Raw genomic sequence first — 18,449 nt, forward strand, 5'->3', positions numbered from 1 at the left:
TTTAGTACCAGGGAATAGCAGGTGCTGTAAGATTGTATTGCATCCCTTTAATTTATGTTCAAGCTATCATGTTCAAATTTGAAGTGCAGTGAATAATTAACTCAAACTATCTGTTAGCACCTGGGAATAGCAGATGCTGTACGTTTTTTTTGCATCACTTTCATTTACTCTCCAACTCACATGCCTGAATGTGAAATGCAGTGATTCATCAAAAAACTGTCTGTTAGTGCCTCCGTATACCAGATGTTGTAAGCTTTTATTGCATCATTTAATTTACATTCAAGATAACATTCTAGAATGTCAAGTGCAGGGATTAATAAAAAAAATTGTCAGATTGGTCTTTGATCATATTTGCTATGATTAGGAAATTTGAGTAAGTCTTTAAGGCTTATGGCCACACCAGCTTGAGAACGCTCAATCTCATCTGACATTGGAAGCTAAGCAAGTTTGGGCCTGGATAGTACTGAGGTGGGACCCTACCTAGGAATACCAGGTGCTGTAAGCTTTTCTTGCATCACTTTAATTTACTTTCAAGCTGACATGCTCAAATGTGAAGTGCAGTGATTAATAAAAAAAACTATCTGTTAGCACCTGGGAATAGCAGATGCTGTAAGTTTTTTTGGCATCACTTTCATTTACTCTCCAACTCACATGCCTGAATGTGAAGTGCAGTGATTCATCAAAAACTATCTGTTAGCACCTTGGACTACGAGATGCTGTAAGCTTCTCTTGAATCACTTTAATTTACTGTCAAGATGACATGCTAGGATGTGAAATGCAGTGATTAATTAAAAAAACTATCTGTTAGCACCTGGGAATAGCAGATGCTGTAAGTTTTTGTTGCATCACTTTACTTTAATCTGCAACTGACAAGCTTGTATGTGAAGTGTACAGATTAAATAGAAATATTTTAGTACCAGGGAATAGCAGGTGCTGTAAGATTGTATTGCATCCCTTTAATTTATGTTCAAGCTATCATGTTCAAATTTGAAGTGCAGTGAATAATTAACTCAAACTATCTGTTAGCACCTGGGAATAGCAGATGCTGTACGTTTTTTTTGCATCACTTTCATTTACTCTCCAACTCACATGCCTGAATGTGAAATGCAGTGATTCATCAAAAAACTGTCTGTTAGTGCCTCCGTATACCAGATGTTGTAAGCTTTTATTGCATCATTTAATTTACATTCAAGATAACATTCTAGAATGTCAAGTGCAGGGATTAATAAAAAAAATTGTCAGATTGGTCTTTGATCATATTTGCTATGATTAGGAAATTTGAGTAAGTCTTTAAGGCTTATGGCCACACCAGCTTGAGAACGCTCAATCTCATCTGACATTGGAAGCTAAGCAAGTTTGGGCCTGCATAGTACTGAGGTGGGACCCTACCTAGGAATACCAGGTGCTGTAAGCTTTTCTTGCATCACTTTAATTTACTTTCAAGCTGACATGCTCAAATGTGAAGTGCAGTGATTAATAAAAAAAACTATCTGTTAGCACCTGGGAATAGCAGATGCTGTAAGTTTTTTTGGCATCACTTTCATTTACTCTCCAACTCACATGCCTGAATGTGAAGTGCAGTGATTCATCAAAAACTATCTGTTAGCACCTTGGACTACGAGATGCTGTAAGCTTCTCTTGAATCACTTTAATTTACTGTCAAGATGACATGCTAGGATGTGAAATGCAGTGATTAATTAAAAAAACTATCTGTTAGCACCTGGGAATAGCAGATGCTGTAAGTTTTTGTTGCATCACTTTACTTTAATCTGCAACTGACAAGCTTGTATGTGAAGTGTACAGATTAAATAGAAATATTTTAGTACCAGGGAATAGCAGGTGCTGTAAGATTGTATTGCATCCCTTTAATTTATGTTCAAGCTATCATGTTCAAATTTGAAGTGCAGTGAATAATTAACTCAAACTATCTGTTAGCACCTGGGAATAGCAGATGCTGTACGTTTTTTTTGCATCACTTTCATTTACTCTCCAACTCACATGCCTGAATGTGAAGTGCAGTGATTCATCAAAAAACTGTCTGTTAGTGCCTCCGTATACCAGATGTTGTAAGCTTTTATTGCATCATTTAATTTACATTCAAGATAACATTCTAGAATGTCAAGTGCAGGGATTAATAAAAAAAATTGTCAGATTGGTCTTTGATCATATTTGCTATGATTAGGAAATTTGAGTAAGTGTTTAAGGCTTATGGCCACACCAGCTTGAGAACGCTCAATCTCGTCTGACCTTGGAAGCTAAGCAAGTTTGGGCCTGGATAGTACTGAGGTGGGACCCTACCTAGGAATACCAGGTGCTGTAAGCTTTTCTTGCATCACTTTAATTTACTTTCAAGCTGACATGCTCAAATGTGAAGTGCAGTGATTAATAAAAAAAACTATCTGTTAGCACCTGGGAATAGCCGATGCTGTAAGTTTTTTTTGCATCACTTTCATTTACTCTCCAACTCACATGCCTGAATGTGAAGTGCTTTGATTCATCAAAAACTATCTGTTAGCACCTTGGACTACAAGATGCTGTAAGCTTCTCTTGAATCACTTTAATTTACTGTCAAGATGACATGCTAGGATGTGAAATGCAGTGATTAATTAAAAAAACTATCTGTTAGCACCTGGGAATAGCAGATGCTGTAAGTTTTTGTTGCATCACTTTACTTTAATCTGCAACTGACAAGCTTGTATGTGAAGTGTACAGATTAAATAGAAATATTTTAGTACCAGGGAATAGCAGGTGCTGTAAGATTGTATTGCATCCCTTTAATTTATGTTCAAGCTATCATGTTCAAATTTGAAGTGCAGTGAATAATTAACTCAAACTATCTGTTAGCACCTGGGAATAGCAGATGCTGTACTTTTTTTTGCATCACTTTCATTTACTCTCCAACTCGCATGCCTGAATGTGAAGTGCAGTGATTCATCAAAAAACTGTCTGTTAGTGCCTCCGTATACCAGATGTTGTAAGCTTTTATTGCATCATTTAATTTACATTCAAGATAACATTCTAGAATGTCAAGTGCAGGGATTAATAAAAAAAATTGTCAGATTGGTCTTTGATCATATTTGCTATGATTAGGCAATTTGAGTAAGTGTTTAAGGCTTACGGCCACACCAGCTTGAGAACGCCCAATCTCGTCTGACCTTGGAAGCTAAGCAAGTTTGGGCCTGGATAGTACTGAGGTGGGACTCTACCTAGGAATACCAGGTGCTGTAAGCTTTTCTTGCATCACTTTAATTTACTTTCAAGCTGACATGCTCAAATGTGAAGTGCAGTGATTAATAAAAAAAACTGTCTGTTAGCACCTGGGAATAGCAGATGCTGTAAGTTTTTTTTGCATCACTTTCATTTACTCTCCAACTCACATGCCTGAATGTGAAGTGCAGTGATTCATCAAAAACTATCTGTTAGCACCTTGGACTACGAGATGCTGTAAGCTTCTCTTGAATCACTTTAATTTACTGTCAAGATGACATGCTAGGATGTGAAATGCAGTGATTAATTAAAAAAACTATCTGTTAGCACCTGGGAATAGCAGATGCTGTAAGTTTTTGTTGCATCACTTTACTTTAATCTGCAACTGACAAGCTTGTATGTGAAGTGTACAGATTAAATAGAAATATTTTAGTACCAGGGAATAGCAGGTGCTGTAAGATTGTATTGCATCCCTTTAATTTATGTTCAAGCTATCATGTTCAAATTTGAAGTGCAGTGAATAATTAACTCAAACTATCTGTTAGCACCTGGGAATAGCAGATGCTGTACGTTTTTTTTGCATCACTTTCATTTACTCTCCAACTCACATGCCTGAATGTGAAATGCAGTGATTCATCAAAAAACTGTCTGTTAGTGCCTCCGTATACCAGATGTTGTAAGCTTTTATTGCATCATTTAATTTACATTCAAGATAACATTCTAGAATGTCAAGTGCAGGGATTAATAAAAAAAATTGTCAGATTGGTCTTTGATCATATTTGCTATGATTAGGAAATTTGAGTAAGTCTTTAAGGCTTATGGCCACACCAGCTTGAGAACGCTCAATCTCATCTGACATTGGAAGCTAAGCAAGTTTGGGCCTGGATAGTACTGAGGTGGGACCCTACCTAGGAATACCAGGTGCTGTAAGCTTTTCTTGCATCACTTTAATTTACTTTCAAGCTGACATGCTCAAATGTGAAGTGCAGTGATTAATAAAAAAAACTATCTGTTAGCACCTGGGAATAGCAGATGCTGTAAGTTTTTTTGGCATCACTTTCATTTACTCTCCAACTCACATGCCTGAATGTGAAGTGCAGTGATTCATCAAAAACTATCTGTTAGCACCTTGGACTACGAGATGCTGTAAGCTTCTCTTGAATCACTTTAATTTACTGTCAAGATGACATGCTAGGATGTGAAATGCAGTGATTAATTAAAAAAACTATCTGTTAGCACCTGGGAATAGCAGATGCTGTAAGTTTTTGTTGCATCACTTTACTTTAATCTGCAACTGACAAGCTTGTATGTGAAGTGTACAGATTAAATAGAAATATTTTAGTACCAGGGAATAGCAGGTGCTGTAAGATTGTATTGCATCCCTTTAATTTATGTTCAAGCTATCATGTTCAAATTTGAAGTGCAGTGAATAATTAACTCAAACTATCTGTTAGCACCTGGGAATAGCAGATGCTGTACGTTTTTTTTGCATCACTTTCATTTACTCTCCAACTCACATGCCTGAATGTGAAGTGCAGTGATTCATCAAAAAACTGTCTGTTAGTGCCTCCGTATACCAGATGTTGTAAGCTTTTATTGCATCATTTAATTTACATTCAAGATAACATTCTAGAATGTCAAGTGCAGGGATTAATAAAAAAAATTGTCAGATTGGTCTTTGATCATATTTGCTATGATTAGGAAATTTGAGTAAGTGTTTAAGGCTTATGGCCACACCAGCTTGAGAACGCTCAATCTCGTCTGACCTTGGAAGCTAAGCAAGTTTGGGCCTGGATAGTACTGAGGTGGGACCCTACCTAGGAATACCAGGTGCTGTAAGCTTTTCTTGCATCACTTTAATTTACTTTCAAGCTGACATGCTCAAATGTGAAGTGCAGTGATTAATAAAAAAAACTATCTGTTAGCACCTGGGAATAGCCGATGCTGTAAGTTTTTTTTGCATCACTTTCATTTACTCTCCAACTCACATGCCTGAATGTGAAGTGCTTTGATTCATCAAAAACTATCTGTTAGCACCTTGGACTACAAGATGCTGTAAGCTTCTCTTGAATCACTTTAATTTACTGTCAAGATGACATGCTAGGATGTGAAATGCAGTGATTAATTAAAAAAACTATCTGTTAGCACCTGGGAATAGCAGATGCTGTAAGTTTTTGTTGCATCACTTTACTTTAATCTGCAACTGACAAGCTTGTATGTGAAGTGTACAGATTAAATAGAAATATTTTAGTACCAGGGAATAGCAGGTGCTGTAAGATTGTATTGCATCCCTTTAATTTATGTTCAAGCTATCATGTTCAAATTTGAAGTGCAGTGAATAATTAACTCAAACTATCTGTTAGCACCTGGGAATAGCAGATGCTGTACTTTTTTTTGCATCACTTTCATTTACTCTCCAACTCGCATGCCTGAATGTGAAGTGCAGTGATTCATCAAAAAACTGTCTGTTAGTGCCTCCGTATACCAGATGTTGTAAGCTTTTATTGCATCATTTAATTTACATTCAAGATAACATTCTAGAATGTCAAGTGCAGGGATTAATAAAAAAAATTGTCAGATTGGTCTTTGATCATATTTGCTATGATTAGGCAATTTGAGTAAGTGTTTAAGGCTTACGGCCACACCAGCTTGAGAACGCCCAATCTCATCTGACCTTGGAAGCTAAGCAAGTTTGGGCCTGGATAGTACTGAGGTGGGACTCTACCTAGGAATACCAGGTGCTGTAAGCTTTTCTTGCATCACTTTAATTTACTTTCAAGCTGACATGCTCAAATGTGAAGTGCAGTGATTAATAAAAAAAACTGTCTGTTAGCACCTGGGAATAGCAGATGCTGTAAGTTTTTTTTGCATCACTTTCATTTACTCTCCAACTCACATGCCTGAATGTGAAGTGCAGTGATTCATCAAAAACTATCTGTTAGCACCTTGGACTACGAGATGCTGTAAGCTTCTCTTGAATCACTTTAATTTACTGTCAAGATGACATGCTAGGATGTGAAATGCAGTGATTAATTAAAAAAACTATCTGTTAGCACCTGGGAATAGCAGATGCTGTAAGTTTTTGTTGCATCACTTTACTTTAATCTGCAACTGACAAGCTTGTATGTGAAGTGTACAGATTAAATAGAAATATTTTAGTACCAGGGAATAGCAGGTGCTGTAAGATTGTATTGCATCCCTTTAATTTATGTTCAAGCTATCATGTTCAAATTTGAAGTGCAGTGAATAATTAACTCAAACTATCTGTTAGCACCTGGGAATAGCAGATGCTGTACTTTTTTTTGCATCACTTTCATTTACTCTCCAACTCACATGCCTGAATGTGAAGTGCAGTGATTCATCAAAAAACTGTCTGTTAGTGCCTCCGTATACCAGATGTTGTAAGCTTTTATTGCATCATTTAATTTACATTCAAGATAACATTCTAGAATGTCAAGTGCAGGGATTAATAAAAAAAATTGTCAGATTGGTCTTTGATCATATTTGCTATGATTAGGCAATTTGAGTAAGTGTTTAAGGCTTACGGCCACACCAGCTTGAGAACGCCCAATCTCATCTGACCTTGGAAGCTAAGCAAGTTTGGGCCTGGATAGTACTGAGGTGGGACCCTACCTAGGAATACCAGGTGCTGTAAGTTTTTCTTGCATCACTTTAATTTACTTTCAAGCTGACATGCTCAAATGTGAAGTGCAGTGATTAATAAAAAAACTATCTGTTAGCACCTGGGAATAGCCGATGCTGTAAGTTTTTTTTGCATCACTTTCATTTACTCTCCAACTCACATGCCTGAATGTGAAGTGCAGTGATTCATCAAAAACTATCTGTTAGCACCTTGGACTACGAGATGCTGTAAGCTTCTCTTGAATCACTTTAATTTACTGTCAAGATGACATGCTAGGATGTGAAATGCAGTGATTAATTAAAAAAACTATCTGTTAGCACCTGGGAATAGCAGATGCTGTAAGTTTTTGTTGCATCACTTTACTTTAATCTGCAACTGACAAGCTTGTATGTGAAGTGTACAGATTAAATAGAAATATTTTAGTACCAGGGAATAGCAGGTGCTGTAAGATTGTATTGCATCCCTTTAATTTATGTTCAAGCTATCATGTTCAAATTTGAAGTGCAGTGAATAATTAACTCAAACTATCTGTTAGCACCTGGGAATAGCAGATGCTGTACTTTTTTTTGCATCACTTTCATTTACTCTCCAACTCACATGCCTGAATGTGAAGTGCAGTGATTCATCAAAAAACTGTCTGTTAGTGCCTCCGTATACCAGATGTTGTAAGCTTTTATTGCATCATTTAATTTACATTCAAGATAACATTCTAGAATGTCAAGTGCAGGGATTAATAAAAAAAATTGTCAGATTGGTCTTTGATCATATTTGCTATGATTAGGCAATTTGAGTAAGTGTTTAAGGCTTACGGCCACACCAGCTTGAGAACGCCCAATCTCATCTGACCTTGGAAGCTAAGCAAGTTTGGGCCTGGATAGTACTGAGGTGGGACCCTACCTAGGAATACCAGGTGCTGTAAGCTTTTCTTGCATCACTTTAATTTACTTTCAAGCTGACATGCTCAAATGTGAAGTGCAGTGATTAATAAAAAAACTATCTGTTAGCACCTGGGAATAGCCGATGCTGTAAGTTTTTTTTGCATCACTTTCATTTACTCTCCAACTCACATGCCTGAATGTGAAGTGCAGTGATTCATCAAAAACTATCTGTTAGCACCTTGGACTACGAGATGCTGTAAGCTTCTCTTGAATCACTTTAATTTACTGTCAAGATGACATGCTAGGATGTGAAATGCAGTGATTAATTAAAAAAACTATCTGTTAGCACCTGGGAATAGCAGATGCTGTAAGTTTTTGTTGCATCACTTTACTTTAATCTGCAACTGACAAGCTTGTATGTGAAGTGTACAGATTAAATAGAAATATTTTAGTACCAGGGAATAGCAGGTGCTGTAAGATTGTATTGCATCCCTTTAATTTATGTTCAAGCTATCATGTTCAAATTTGAAGTGCAGTGAATAATTAACTCAAACTATCTGTTAGCACCTGGGAATAGCAGATGCTGTACGTTTTTTTTGCATCACTTTCATTTACTCTCCAACTCACATGCCTGAATGTAAAGTGCAGTGATTCATCAAAAAACTGTCTGTTAGTGCCTCCGTATACCAGATGTTGTAAGCTTTTATTGCATCATTTAATTTACATTCAAGATAACATTCTAGAATGTCAAGTGCAGGGATTAATAAAAAAAATTGTCAGATTGGTCTTTGATCATATTTGCTATGATTAGGAAATTTGAGTAAGTGTTTAAGGCTTATGGCCACACCAGCTTGAGAACGCTCAATCTCATCTGACATTGGAAGCTAAGCAAGTTTGGGCCTGGATAGTACTGAGGTGGGACCCTACCTAGGAATACTAGGTGCTGTAAGCTTTTCTTGCATCACTTTAATTTACTTTCAAGCTGACATGCTCAAATGTGAAGTGCAGTGATTAATAAAAAAAACTATCTGTTAGCACCTGGGAATAGCCGATGCTGTAAGTTTTTTTTGCATCACTTTCATTTACTCTCCAACTCACATGTCTGAATGTGAAGTGCAGTGATTCATCAAAAACTATCTGTTAGCACCTTGGACTACGAGATGCTGTAAGCTTCTCTTGAATCACTTTAATTTACTGTCAAGATGACATGCTAGGATGTGAAATGCAGTGATTAATTAAAAAAACTATCTGTTAGCACCTGGGAATAGCAGATGCTGTAAGTTTTTGTTGCATCACTTTACTTTAATCTGCAACTGACAAGCTTGTATGTGAAGTGTACAGATTAAATAGAAATATTTTAGTACCAGGGAATAGCAGGTGCTGTAAGATTGTATTGCATCCCTTTAATTTATGTTCAAGCTATCATGTTCAAATTTGAAGTGCAGTGAATAATTAACTCAAACTATCTGTTAGCACCTGGGAATAGCAGATGCTGTAAGCTTTTCTTGCATCACTTTAATTTACTTTCAAGCTGACATGCTCAAATGTGAAGTGCAGTGATTAATAAAAAAAACTATCTGTTAGCACCTGGGAATAGCCGATGCTGTAAGTTTTTTTTGCATCACTTTCATTTACTCTCCAACTCACATGCCTGAATGTGAAGTGCAGTGATTCATCAAAAACTATCTGTTAGCACCTTGGACTACGAGATGCTGTAAGCTTCTCTTGAATCACTTTAATTTACTGTCAAGATGACATGCTAGGATGTGAAATGCAGTGATTAATTAAAAAAACTATCTGTTAGCACCTGGGAATAGCAGATGCTGTAAGTTTTTGTTGCATCACTTTACTTTAATCTGCAACTGACAAGCTTGTATGTGAAGTGTACAGATTAAATAGAAATATTTTAGTACCAGGGAATAGCAGGTGCTGTAAGATTGTATTGCATCCCTTTAATTTATGTTCAAGCTATCATGTTCAAATTTGAAGTGCAGTGAATAATTAACTCAAACTATCTGTTAGCACCTGGGAATAGCAGATGCTGTACTTTTTTTTGCATCACTTTCATTTACTCTCCAACTCACATGCCTGAATGTGAAGTGCAGTGATTCATCAAAAAACTGTCTGTTAGTGCCTCCGTATACCAGATGTTGTAAGCTTTTATTGCATCATTTAATTTACATTCAAGATAACATTCTAGAATGTCAAGTGCAGGGATTAATAAAAAAAATTGTCAGATTGGTCTTTGATCATATTTGCTATGATTAGGCAATTTGAGTAAGTGCTTAAGGCTTACGGCCACACCAGCTTGAGAACGCCCAATATCATCTGACCTTGGAAGCTAAGCAAGTTTGGGCCTGGATAGTACTGAGGTGGGACTCTACCTAGGAATACCAGGTGCTGTAAGCTTTTCTTGCATCACTTTAATTTACTTTCAAGCTGACATGCTCAAATGTGAAGTGCAGTGATTAATAAAAAAAACTATCTGTTAGCACCTGGGAATAGCCGATGCTGTAAGTTTTTTTTGCATCACTTTCATTTACTCTCCAACTCACATGCCTGAATGTGAAGTGCTTTGATTCATCAAAAACTATCTGTTAGCACCTTGGACTACGAGATGCTGTAAGCTTCTCTTGAATCACTTTAATTTACTGTCAAGATGACATGCTAGGATGTGAAATGCAGTGATTAATTAAAAAAACTATCTGTTAGCACCTGGGAATAGCAGATGCTGTAAGTTTTTGTTGCATCACTTTACTTTAATCTGCAACTGACAAGCTTGTATGTGAAGTGTACAGATTAAATAGAAATATTTTAGTACCAGGGAATAGCAGGTGCTGTAAGATTGTATTGCATCCCTTTAATTTATGTTCAAGCTATCATGTTCAAATTTGAAGTGCAGTGAATAATTAACTCAAACTATCTGTTAGCACCTGGGAATAGCAGATGCTGTACTTTTTTTTTGCATCACTTTCATTTACTCTCCAACTCACATGCCTGAATGTGAAGTGCAGTGATTCATCAAAAAACTGTCTGTTAGTGCCTCCGTATACCAGATGTTGTAAGCTTTTATTGCATCATTTAATTTACATTCAAGATAACATTCTAGAATGTCAAGTGCAGGGATTAATAAAAAAAATTGTCAGATTGGTCTTTGATCATATTTGCTATGATTAGGCAATTTGAGTAAGTGTTTAAGGCTTACGGCCACACCAGCTTGAGAACGCCCAATCTCATCTGACCTTGGAAGCTAAGCAAGTTTGGGCCTGGATAGTACTGAGGTGGGACCCTACCTAGGAATACCAGGTGCTGTAAGCTTTTCTTGCATCACTTTAATTTACTTTCAAGCTGACATGCTCAAATGTGAAGTGCAGTGATTAATAAAAAAACTATCTGTTAGCACCTGGGAATAGCCGATGCTGTAAGTTTTTTTTGCATCACTTTCATTTACTCTCCAACTCACATGCCTGAATGTGAAGTGCAGTGATTCATCAAAAACTATCTGTTAGCACCTTGGACTACGAGATGCTGTAAGCTTCTCTTGAATCACTTTAATTTACTGTCAAGATGACATGCTAGGATGTGAAATGCAGTGATTAATTAAAAAAACTATCTGTTAGCACCTGGGAATAGCAGATGCTGTAAGTTTTTGTTGCATCACTTTACTTTAATCTGCAACTGACAAGCTTGTATGTGAAGTGTACAGATTAAATAGAAATATTTTAGTACCAGGGAATAGCAGGTGCTGTAAGATTGTATTGCATCCCTTTAATTTATGTTCAAGCTATCATGTTCAAATTTGAAGTGCAGTGAATAATTAACTCAAACTATCTGTTAGCACCTGGGAATAGCAGATGCTGTACGTTTTTTTTGCATCACTTTCATTTACTCTCCAACTCACATGCCTGAATGTAAAGTGCAGTGATTCATCAAAAAACTGTCTGTTAGTGCCTCCGTATACCAGATGTTGTAAGCTTTTATTGCATCATTTAATTTACATTCAAGATAACATTCTAGAATGTCAAGTGCAGGGATTAATAAAAAAAATTGTCAGATTGGTCTTTGATCATATTTGCTATGATTAGGAAATTTGAGTAAGTGTTTAAGGCTTATGGCCACACCAGCTTGAGAACGCTCAATCTCATCTGACATTGGAAGCTAAGCAAGTTTGGGCCTGGATAGTACTGAGGTGGGACCCTACCTAGGAATACTAGGTGCTGTAAGCTTTTCTTGCATCACTTTAATTTACTTTCAAGCTGACATGCTCAAATGTGAAGTGCAGTGATTAATAAAAAAAACTATCTGTTAGCACCTGGGAATAGCCGATGCTGTAAGTTTTTTTTGCATCACTTTCATTTACTCTCCAACTCACATGTCTGAATGTGAAGTGCAGTGATTCATCAAAAACTATCTGTTAGCACCTTGGACTACGAGATGCTGTAAGCTTCTCTTGAATCACTTTAATTTACTGTCAAGATGACATGCTAGGATGTGAAATGCAGTGATTAATTAAAAAAACTATCTGTTAGCACCTGGGAATAGCAGATGCTGTAAGTTTTTGTTGCATCACTTTACTTTAATCTGCAACTGACAAGCTTGTATGTGAAGTGTACAGATTAAATAGAAATATTTTAGTACCAGGGAATAGCAGGTGCTGTAAGATTGTATTGCATCCCTTTAATTTATGTTCAAGCTATCATGTTCAAATTTGAAGTGCAGTGAATAATTAACTCAAACTATCTGTTAGCACCTAGGAATAGCAGATGCTGTAAGCTTTTCTTGCATCACTTTAATTTACTTTCAAGCTGACATGCTCAAATGTGAAGTGCAGTGATTAATAAAAAAAACTATCTGTTAGCACCTGGGAATAGCCGATGCTGTAAGTTTTTTTTGCATCACTTTCATTTACTCTCCAACTCACATGCCTGAATGTGAAGTGCAGTGATTCATCAAAAACTATCTGTTAGCACCTTGGACTACGAGATGCTGTAAGCTTCTCTTGAATCACTTTAATTTACTGTCAAGATGACATGCTAGGATGTGAAATGCAGTGATTAATTAAAAAAACTATCTGTTAGCACCTGGGAATAGCAGATGCTGTAAGTTTTTGTTGCATCACTTTACTTTAATCTGCAACTGACAAGCTTGTATGTGAAGTGTACAGATTAAATAGAAATATTTTAGTACCAGGGAATAGCAGGTGCTGTAAGATTGTATTGCATCCCTTTAATTTATGTTCAAGCTATCATGTTCAAATTTGAAGTGCAGTGAATAATTAACTCAAACTATCTGTTAGCACCTGGGAATAGCAGATGCTGTACTTTTTTTTGCATCACTTTCATTTACTCTCCAACTCACATGCCTGAATGTGAAGTGCAGTGATTCATCAAAAAACTGTCTGTTAGTGCCTCCGTATACCAGATGTTGTAAGCTTTTATTGCATCATTTAATTTACATTCAAGATAACATTCTAGAATGTCAAGTGCAGGGATTAATAAAAAAAATTGTCAGATTGGTCTTTGATCATATTTGCTATGATTAGGCAATTTGAGTAAGTGCTTAAGGCTTACGGCCACACCAGCTTGAGAACGCCCAATATCATCTGACCTTGGAAGCTAAGCAAGTTTGGGCCTGGATAGTACTGAGGTGGGACTCTACCTAGGAATACCAGGTGCTGTAAGCTTTTCTTGCATCACTTTAATTTACTTTCAAGCTGACATGCTCAAATGTGAAGTGCAGTGATTAATAAAAAAAACTATCTGTTAGCACCTGGGAATAGCCGATGCTGTAAGTTTTTTTTGCATCACTTTCATTTACTCTCCAACTCACATGCCTGAATGTGAAGTGCTTTGATTCATCAAAAACTATCTGTTAGCACCTTGGACTACGAGATGCTGTAAGCTTCTCTTGAATCACTTTAATTTACTGTCAAGATGACATGCTAGGATGTGAAATGCAGTGATTAATTAAAAAAACTATCTGTTAGCACCTGGGAATAGCAGATGCTGTAAGTTTTTGTTGCATCACTTTACTTTAATCTGCAACTGACAAGCTTGTATGTGAAGTGTACAGATTAAATAGAAATATTTTAGTACCAGGGAATAGCAGGTGCTGTAAGATTGTATTGCATCCCTTTAATTTATGTTCAAGCTATCATGTTCAAATTTGAAGTGCAGTGAATAATTAACTCAAACTATCTGTTAGCACCTGGGAATAGCAGATGCTGTACTTTTTTTTTGCATCACTTTCATTTACTCTCCAACTCACATGCCTGAATGTGAAGTGCAGTGATTCATCAAAAAACTGTCTGTTAGTGCCTCCGTATACCAGATGTTGTAAGCTTTTATTGCATCATTTAATTTACATTCAAGATAACATTCTAGAATGTCAAGTGCAGGGATTAATAAAAAAAATTGTCAGATTGGTCTTTGATCATATTTGCTATGATTAGGCAATTTGAGTAAGTGTTTAAGGCTTACGGCCACACCAGCTTGAGAACGCCCAATCTCATCTGACCTTGGAAGCTAAGCAAGTTTGGGCCTGGATAGTACTGAGGTGGGACCCTACCTAGGAATACCAGGTGCTGTAAGCTTTTCTTGCATCACTTTAATTTACTTTCAAGCTGACATGCTCAAATGTGAAGTGCAGTGATTAATAAAAAAACTATCTGTTAGCACCTGGGAATAGCCGATGCTGTAAGTTTTTTTTGCATCACTTTCATTTACTCTCCAACTCACATGCCTGAATGTGAAGTGCTTTGATTCATCAAAAACTATCTGTTAGCACCTTGGACTATGAGATGCTGTAAGCTTCTCTTGAATCACTTTAATTTACTGTCAAGATGACATGCTAGGATGTGAAATGCAGTGATTAATTAAAAAAACTATCTGTTAGCACCTGGGAATAGCAGATGCTGTAAGTTTTTGTTGCATCACTTTACTTTAATCTGCAACTGACAAGCTTGTATGTGAAGTGTACAGATTAAATAGAAATATTTTAGTACCAGGCAATAGCAGGTGCTGTAAGATTGTATTGCATCCCTTTAATTTATGTTCAAGCTATCATGTTCAAATTTGAAGTGCAGTGAATAATTAACTCAAACTATCTGTTAGCACCTGGGAATAGCAGATGCTGTACTTTTTTTTGCATCACTTTCATTTACTCTCCAACTCACATGCCTGAATGTGAAGTGCAGTGATTCATCAAAAAACTGTCTGTTAGTGCCTCCGTATACCAGATGTTGTAAGCTTTTATTGCATCATTTAATTTACATTCAAGATAACATTCTAGAATGTCAAGTGCAGGGATTAATAAAAAAAATTGTCAGATTGGTCTTTGATCATATTTGCTATGATTAGGCAATTTGAGTAAGTGTTTAAGGCTTACGGCCACACCAGCTTGAGAACGCCCAATCTCATCTGACCTTGGAAGCTAAGCAAGTTTGGGCATGGATAGTACTGAGGTGGGACCCTACCTAGGAATACCAGGTGCTGTAAGCTTTTCTTGCATCACTTTAATTTACTTTCAAGCTGACATGCTCAAATGTGAAGTGCAGTGATTAATAAAAAAACTATCTGTTAGCACCTGGGAATAGCCGATGCTGTAAGTTTTTTTTGCATCACTTTCATTTACTCTCCAACTCACATGCCTGAATGTGAAGTGCAGTGATTCATCAAAAACTATCTGTTAGCACCTTGGACTACGAGATGCTGTAAGCTTCTCTTGAATCACTTTAATTTACTGTCAAGATGACATGCTAGGATGTGAAATGCAGTGATTAATTAAAAAAACTATCTGTTAGCACCTGGGAATAGCAGATGCTGTAAGTTTTTGTTGCATCACTTTACTTTAATCTGCAACTGACAAGCTTGTATGTGAAGTGTACAGATTAAATAGAAATATTTTAGTACCAGGGAATAGCAGGTGCTGTAAGATTGTATTGCATCCCTTTAATTTATGTTCAAGCTATCATGTTCAAATTTGAAGTGCAGTGAATAATTAACTCAAACTATCTGTTAGCACCTGGGAATAGCAGATGCTGTACTTTTTTTTGCATCACTTTCATTTACTCTCCAACTCACATGCCTGAATGTGAAGTGCAGTGATTCATCAAAAAACTGTCTGTTAGTGCCTCCGTATACCAGATGTTGTAAGCTTTTATTGCATCATTTAATTTACATTCAAGATAACATTCTAGAATGTCAAGTGCAGGGATTAATAAAAAAAATTGTCAGATTGGTCTTTGATCATATTTGCTATGATTAGGAAATTTGAGTAAGTGTTTAAGGCTTATGGCCACACCAGCTTGAGAACGCTCAATCTCATCTGACCTTGGAAGCTAAGCAAGTTTGGGCCTGGATAGTACTGAGGTGGGACCCTACCTAGGAATACCAGGTGCTGTAAGCTTTTCTTGCATCACTTTAATTTACTTTCAAGCTGACATGCTCAAATGTGAAGTGCAGTGATTAATAAAAAAAACTATCTGTTAGCACCTGGGAATAGCCGATGCTGTAAGTTTTTTTTGCATCACTTTCATTTACTCTCCAACTCACATGCCTGAATGTGAAGTGCAGTGATTCATCAAAAACTATCTGTTAGCACCTTGGACTACGAGATGCTGTAAGCTTCTCTTGAATCACTTTAATTTACTGTCAAGATGACATGCTAGGATGTGAAATGCAGTGATTAATTAAAAAAACTATCTGTTAGCACCTGGGAATAGCAGATGCTGTAAGTTTTTGTTGCATCACTTTACTTTAATCTGCAACTGACAAGCTTGTATGTGAAGTGTACAGATTAAATAGAAATATTTTAGTACCAGGGAATAGCAGGTGCTGTAAGATTGTATTGCATCCCTTTAATTTATGTTCAAGCTATCATGTTCAAATTTGAAGTGCAGTGAATAATTAACTCAAACTATCTGTTAGCACCTGGGAATAGCAGATGCTGTACTTTTTTTTGCATCACTTTCATTTACTCTCCAACTCACATGCCTGAATGTGAAGTGCAGTGATTCATCAAAAAACTGTCTGTTAGTGCCTCCGTATACCAGATGTTGTAAGCTTTTATTGCATCATTTAATTTACATTCAAGATAACATTCTAGAATGTCAAGTGCAGGGATTAATAAAAAAAATTGTCAGATTGGTCTTTGATCATATTTGCTATGATTAGGCAATTTGAGTAAGTGTTTAAGGCTTACGGCCACACCAGCTTGAGAATGCCCAATCTCATCTGACCTTGGAAGCTAAGCAAGTTTGGGCCTGGATAGTACTGAGGTGGGACTCTACCTAGGAATACCAGGTGCTGTAAGCTTTTCTTGCATCACTTTAATTTACTTTCAAGCTGACATGCTCAAATGTGAAGTGCAGTGATTAATAAAAAAAACTGTCTGTTAGCACCTGGGAATAGCAGATGCTGTAAGTTTTTTTTGCATCACTTTCATTTACTCTCCAACTCACATGCCTGAATGTGAAGTGCAGTGATTCATCAAAAACTATCTGTTAGCACCTTGGACTACGAGATGCTGTAAGCTTCTCTTGAATCACTTTAATTTACTGTCAAGATGACATGCTAGGATGTGAAATGCAGTGATTAATTAAAAAAACTATCTGTTAGCACCTGGGAATAGCAGATGCTGTAAGTTTTTGTTGCATCACTTTACTTTAATCTGCAACTGACAAGCTTGTATGTGAAGTGTACAGATTAAATAGAAATATTTTAGTACCAGGGAATAGCAGGTGCTGTAAGATTGTATTGCATCCCTTTAATTTATGTTCAAGCTATCATGTTCAAATTTGAAGTGCAGTGAATAATTAACTCAAACTATCTGTTAGCACCTGGGAATAGCAGATGCTGTACTTTTTTTTGCATCACTTTCATTTACTCTCCAACTCACATGCCTGAATGTGAAGTGCAGTGATTCATCAAAAAACTGTCTGTTAGTGCCTCCGTATACCAGATGTTGTAAGCTTTTATTGCATCATTTAATTTACATTCAAGATAACATTCTAGAATGTCAAGTGCAGGGATTAATAAAAAAAATTGTCAGATTGGTCTTTGATCATATTTGCTATGATTAGGCAATTTGAGTAAGTGTTTAAGGCTTACGGCCACACCAGCTTGAGAACGCCCAATCTCATCTGACCTTGGAAGCTAAGCAAGTTTGGGCCTGGATAGTACTGAGGTGGGACTCTACCTAGGAATACCAGGTGCTGTAAGCTTTTCTTGCATCACTTTAATTTACTTTCAAGCTGACATGCTCAAATGTGAAGTGCAGTGATTAATAAAAAAAACTGTCTGTTAGCACCTGGGAATAGCAGATGCTGTAAGTTTTTTTTGCATCACTTTCATTTACTCTCCAACTCACATGCCTGAATGTGAAGTGCAGTGATTCATCAAAAACTATCTGTTAGCACCTTGGACTACGAGATGCTGTAAGCTTCTCTTGAATCACTTTAATTTACTGTCAAGATGACATGCTAGGATGTGAAATGCAGTGATTAATTAAAAAAACTATCTGTTAGCACCTGGGAATAGCAGATGCTGTAAGTTTTTGTTGCATCACTTTACTTTAATCTGCAACTGACAAGCTTGTATGTGAAGTGTACAGATTAAATAGAAATATTTTAGTACCAGGGAATAGCAGGTGCTGTAAGATTGTATTGCATCCCTTTAATTTATGTTCAAGCTATCATGTTCAAATTTGAAGTGCAGTGAATA

At 36.7% G+C, this 18,449-nt stretch overlaps 5 non-coding genes and 14 pseudogenes across 5 annotated transcripts; all 19 read left to right on the forward strand.

The window, feature by feature from the left end:
* Positions 1-386: 386 nt before the first annotated feature.
* Positions 387-505, forward strand: LOC145650069 (5S ribosomal RNA; annotated as a pseudogene).
* Positions 506-1,295: 790 nt separating this feature from the next.
* LOC145643738 (5S ribosomal RNA) lies at positions 1,296-1,414 on the forward strand (annotated as a pseudogene).
* Positions 1,415-2,204: 790 nt separating this feature from the next.
* On the forward strand, positions 2,205-2,323 carry LOC145648929 (5S ribosomal RNA; annotated as a pseudogene).
* Positions 2,324-3,112: 789 nt separating this feature from the next.
* On the forward strand, positions 3,113-3,231 carry LOC145644260 (5S ribosomal RNA; annotated as a pseudogene).
* A 790-nt stretch (positions 3,232-4,021) lies between these two features.
* On the forward strand, positions 4,022-4,140 carry LOC145650070 (5S ribosomal RNA; annotated as a pseudogene).
* Positions 4,141-4,930: 790 nt separating this feature from the next.
* On the forward strand, positions 4,931-5,049 carry LOC145648930 (5S ribosomal RNA; annotated as a pseudogene).
* Positions 5,050-5,838: 789 nt separating this feature from the next.
* Positions 5,839-5,957, forward strand: LOC145646336 (5S ribosomal RNA). The gene has a single exon (XR_014116172.1). It is a non-coding gene; the product is annotated as a 5S ribosomal RNA (ribosomal RNA).
* A 789-nt stretch (positions 5,958-6,746) lies between these two features.
* LOC145647308 (5S ribosomal RNA) lies at positions 6,747-6,865 on the forward strand (annotated as a pseudogene).
* Positions 6,866-7,653: 788 nt separating this feature from the next.
* LOC145649793 (5S ribosomal RNA) lies at positions 7,654-7,772 on the forward strand. The gene has a single exon (XR_014116625.1). It is a non-coding gene; the product is annotated as a 5S ribosomal RNA (ribosomal RNA).
* A 789-nt stretch (positions 7,773-8,561) lies between these two features.
* Positions 8,562-8,680, forward strand: LOC145650850 (5S ribosomal RNA; annotated as a pseudogene).
* Positions 8,681-10,018: 1,338 nt separating this feature from the next.
* On the forward strand, positions 10,019-10,137 carry LOC145649284 (5S ribosomal RNA; annotated as a pseudogene).
* Positions 10,138-10,927: 790 nt separating this feature from the next.
* On the forward strand, positions 10,928-11,046 carry LOC145649804 (5S ribosomal RNA). The gene has a single exon (XR_014116626.1). It is a non-coding gene; the product is annotated as a 5S ribosomal RNA (ribosomal RNA).
* Positions 11,047-11,835: 789 nt separating this feature from the next.
* LOC145650851 (5S ribosomal RNA) lies at positions 11,836-11,954 on the forward strand (annotated as a pseudogene).
* A 1,338-nt stretch (positions 11,955-13,292) lies between these two features.
* On the forward strand, positions 13,293-13,411 carry LOC145649285 (5S ribosomal RNA; annotated as a pseudogene).
* A 790-nt stretch (positions 13,412-14,201) lies between these two features.
* On the forward strand, positions 14,202-14,320 carry LOC145649816 (5S ribosomal RNA). Its single transcript, XR_014116628.1, has one exon. It is a non-coding gene; the product is annotated as a 5S ribosomal RNA (ribosomal RNA).
* Positions 14,321-15,108: 788 nt separating this feature from the next.
* Positions 15,109-15,227, forward strand: LOC145648834 (5S ribosomal RNA; annotated as a pseudogene).
* A 788-nt stretch (positions 15,228-16,015) lies between these two features.
* LOC145648313 (5S ribosomal RNA) lies at positions 16,016-16,134 on the forward strand (annotated as a pseudogene).
* A 789-nt stretch (positions 16,135-16,923) lies between these two features.
* On the forward strand, positions 16,924-17,042 carry LOC145647178 (5S ribosomal RNA; annotated as a pseudogene).
* A 789-nt stretch (positions 17,043-17,831) lies between these two features.
* Positions 17,832-17,950, forward strand: LOC145646347 (5S ribosomal RNA). The gene has a single exon (XR_014116173.1). It is a non-coding gene; the product is annotated as a 5S ribosomal RNA (ribosomal RNA).
* Positions 17,951-18,449: the final 499 nt, after the last annotated feature.

Source organism: Electrophorus electricus, chromosome 13, assembly GCF_041902795.1.
Source record: "Electrophorus electricus isolate QZ-2024a chromosome 13, ASM4190279v1, whole genome shotgun sequence".
NCBI lineage: Eukaryota > Metazoa > Chordata > Actinopteri > Gymnotiformes > Gymnotidae > Electrophorus > Electrophorus electricus.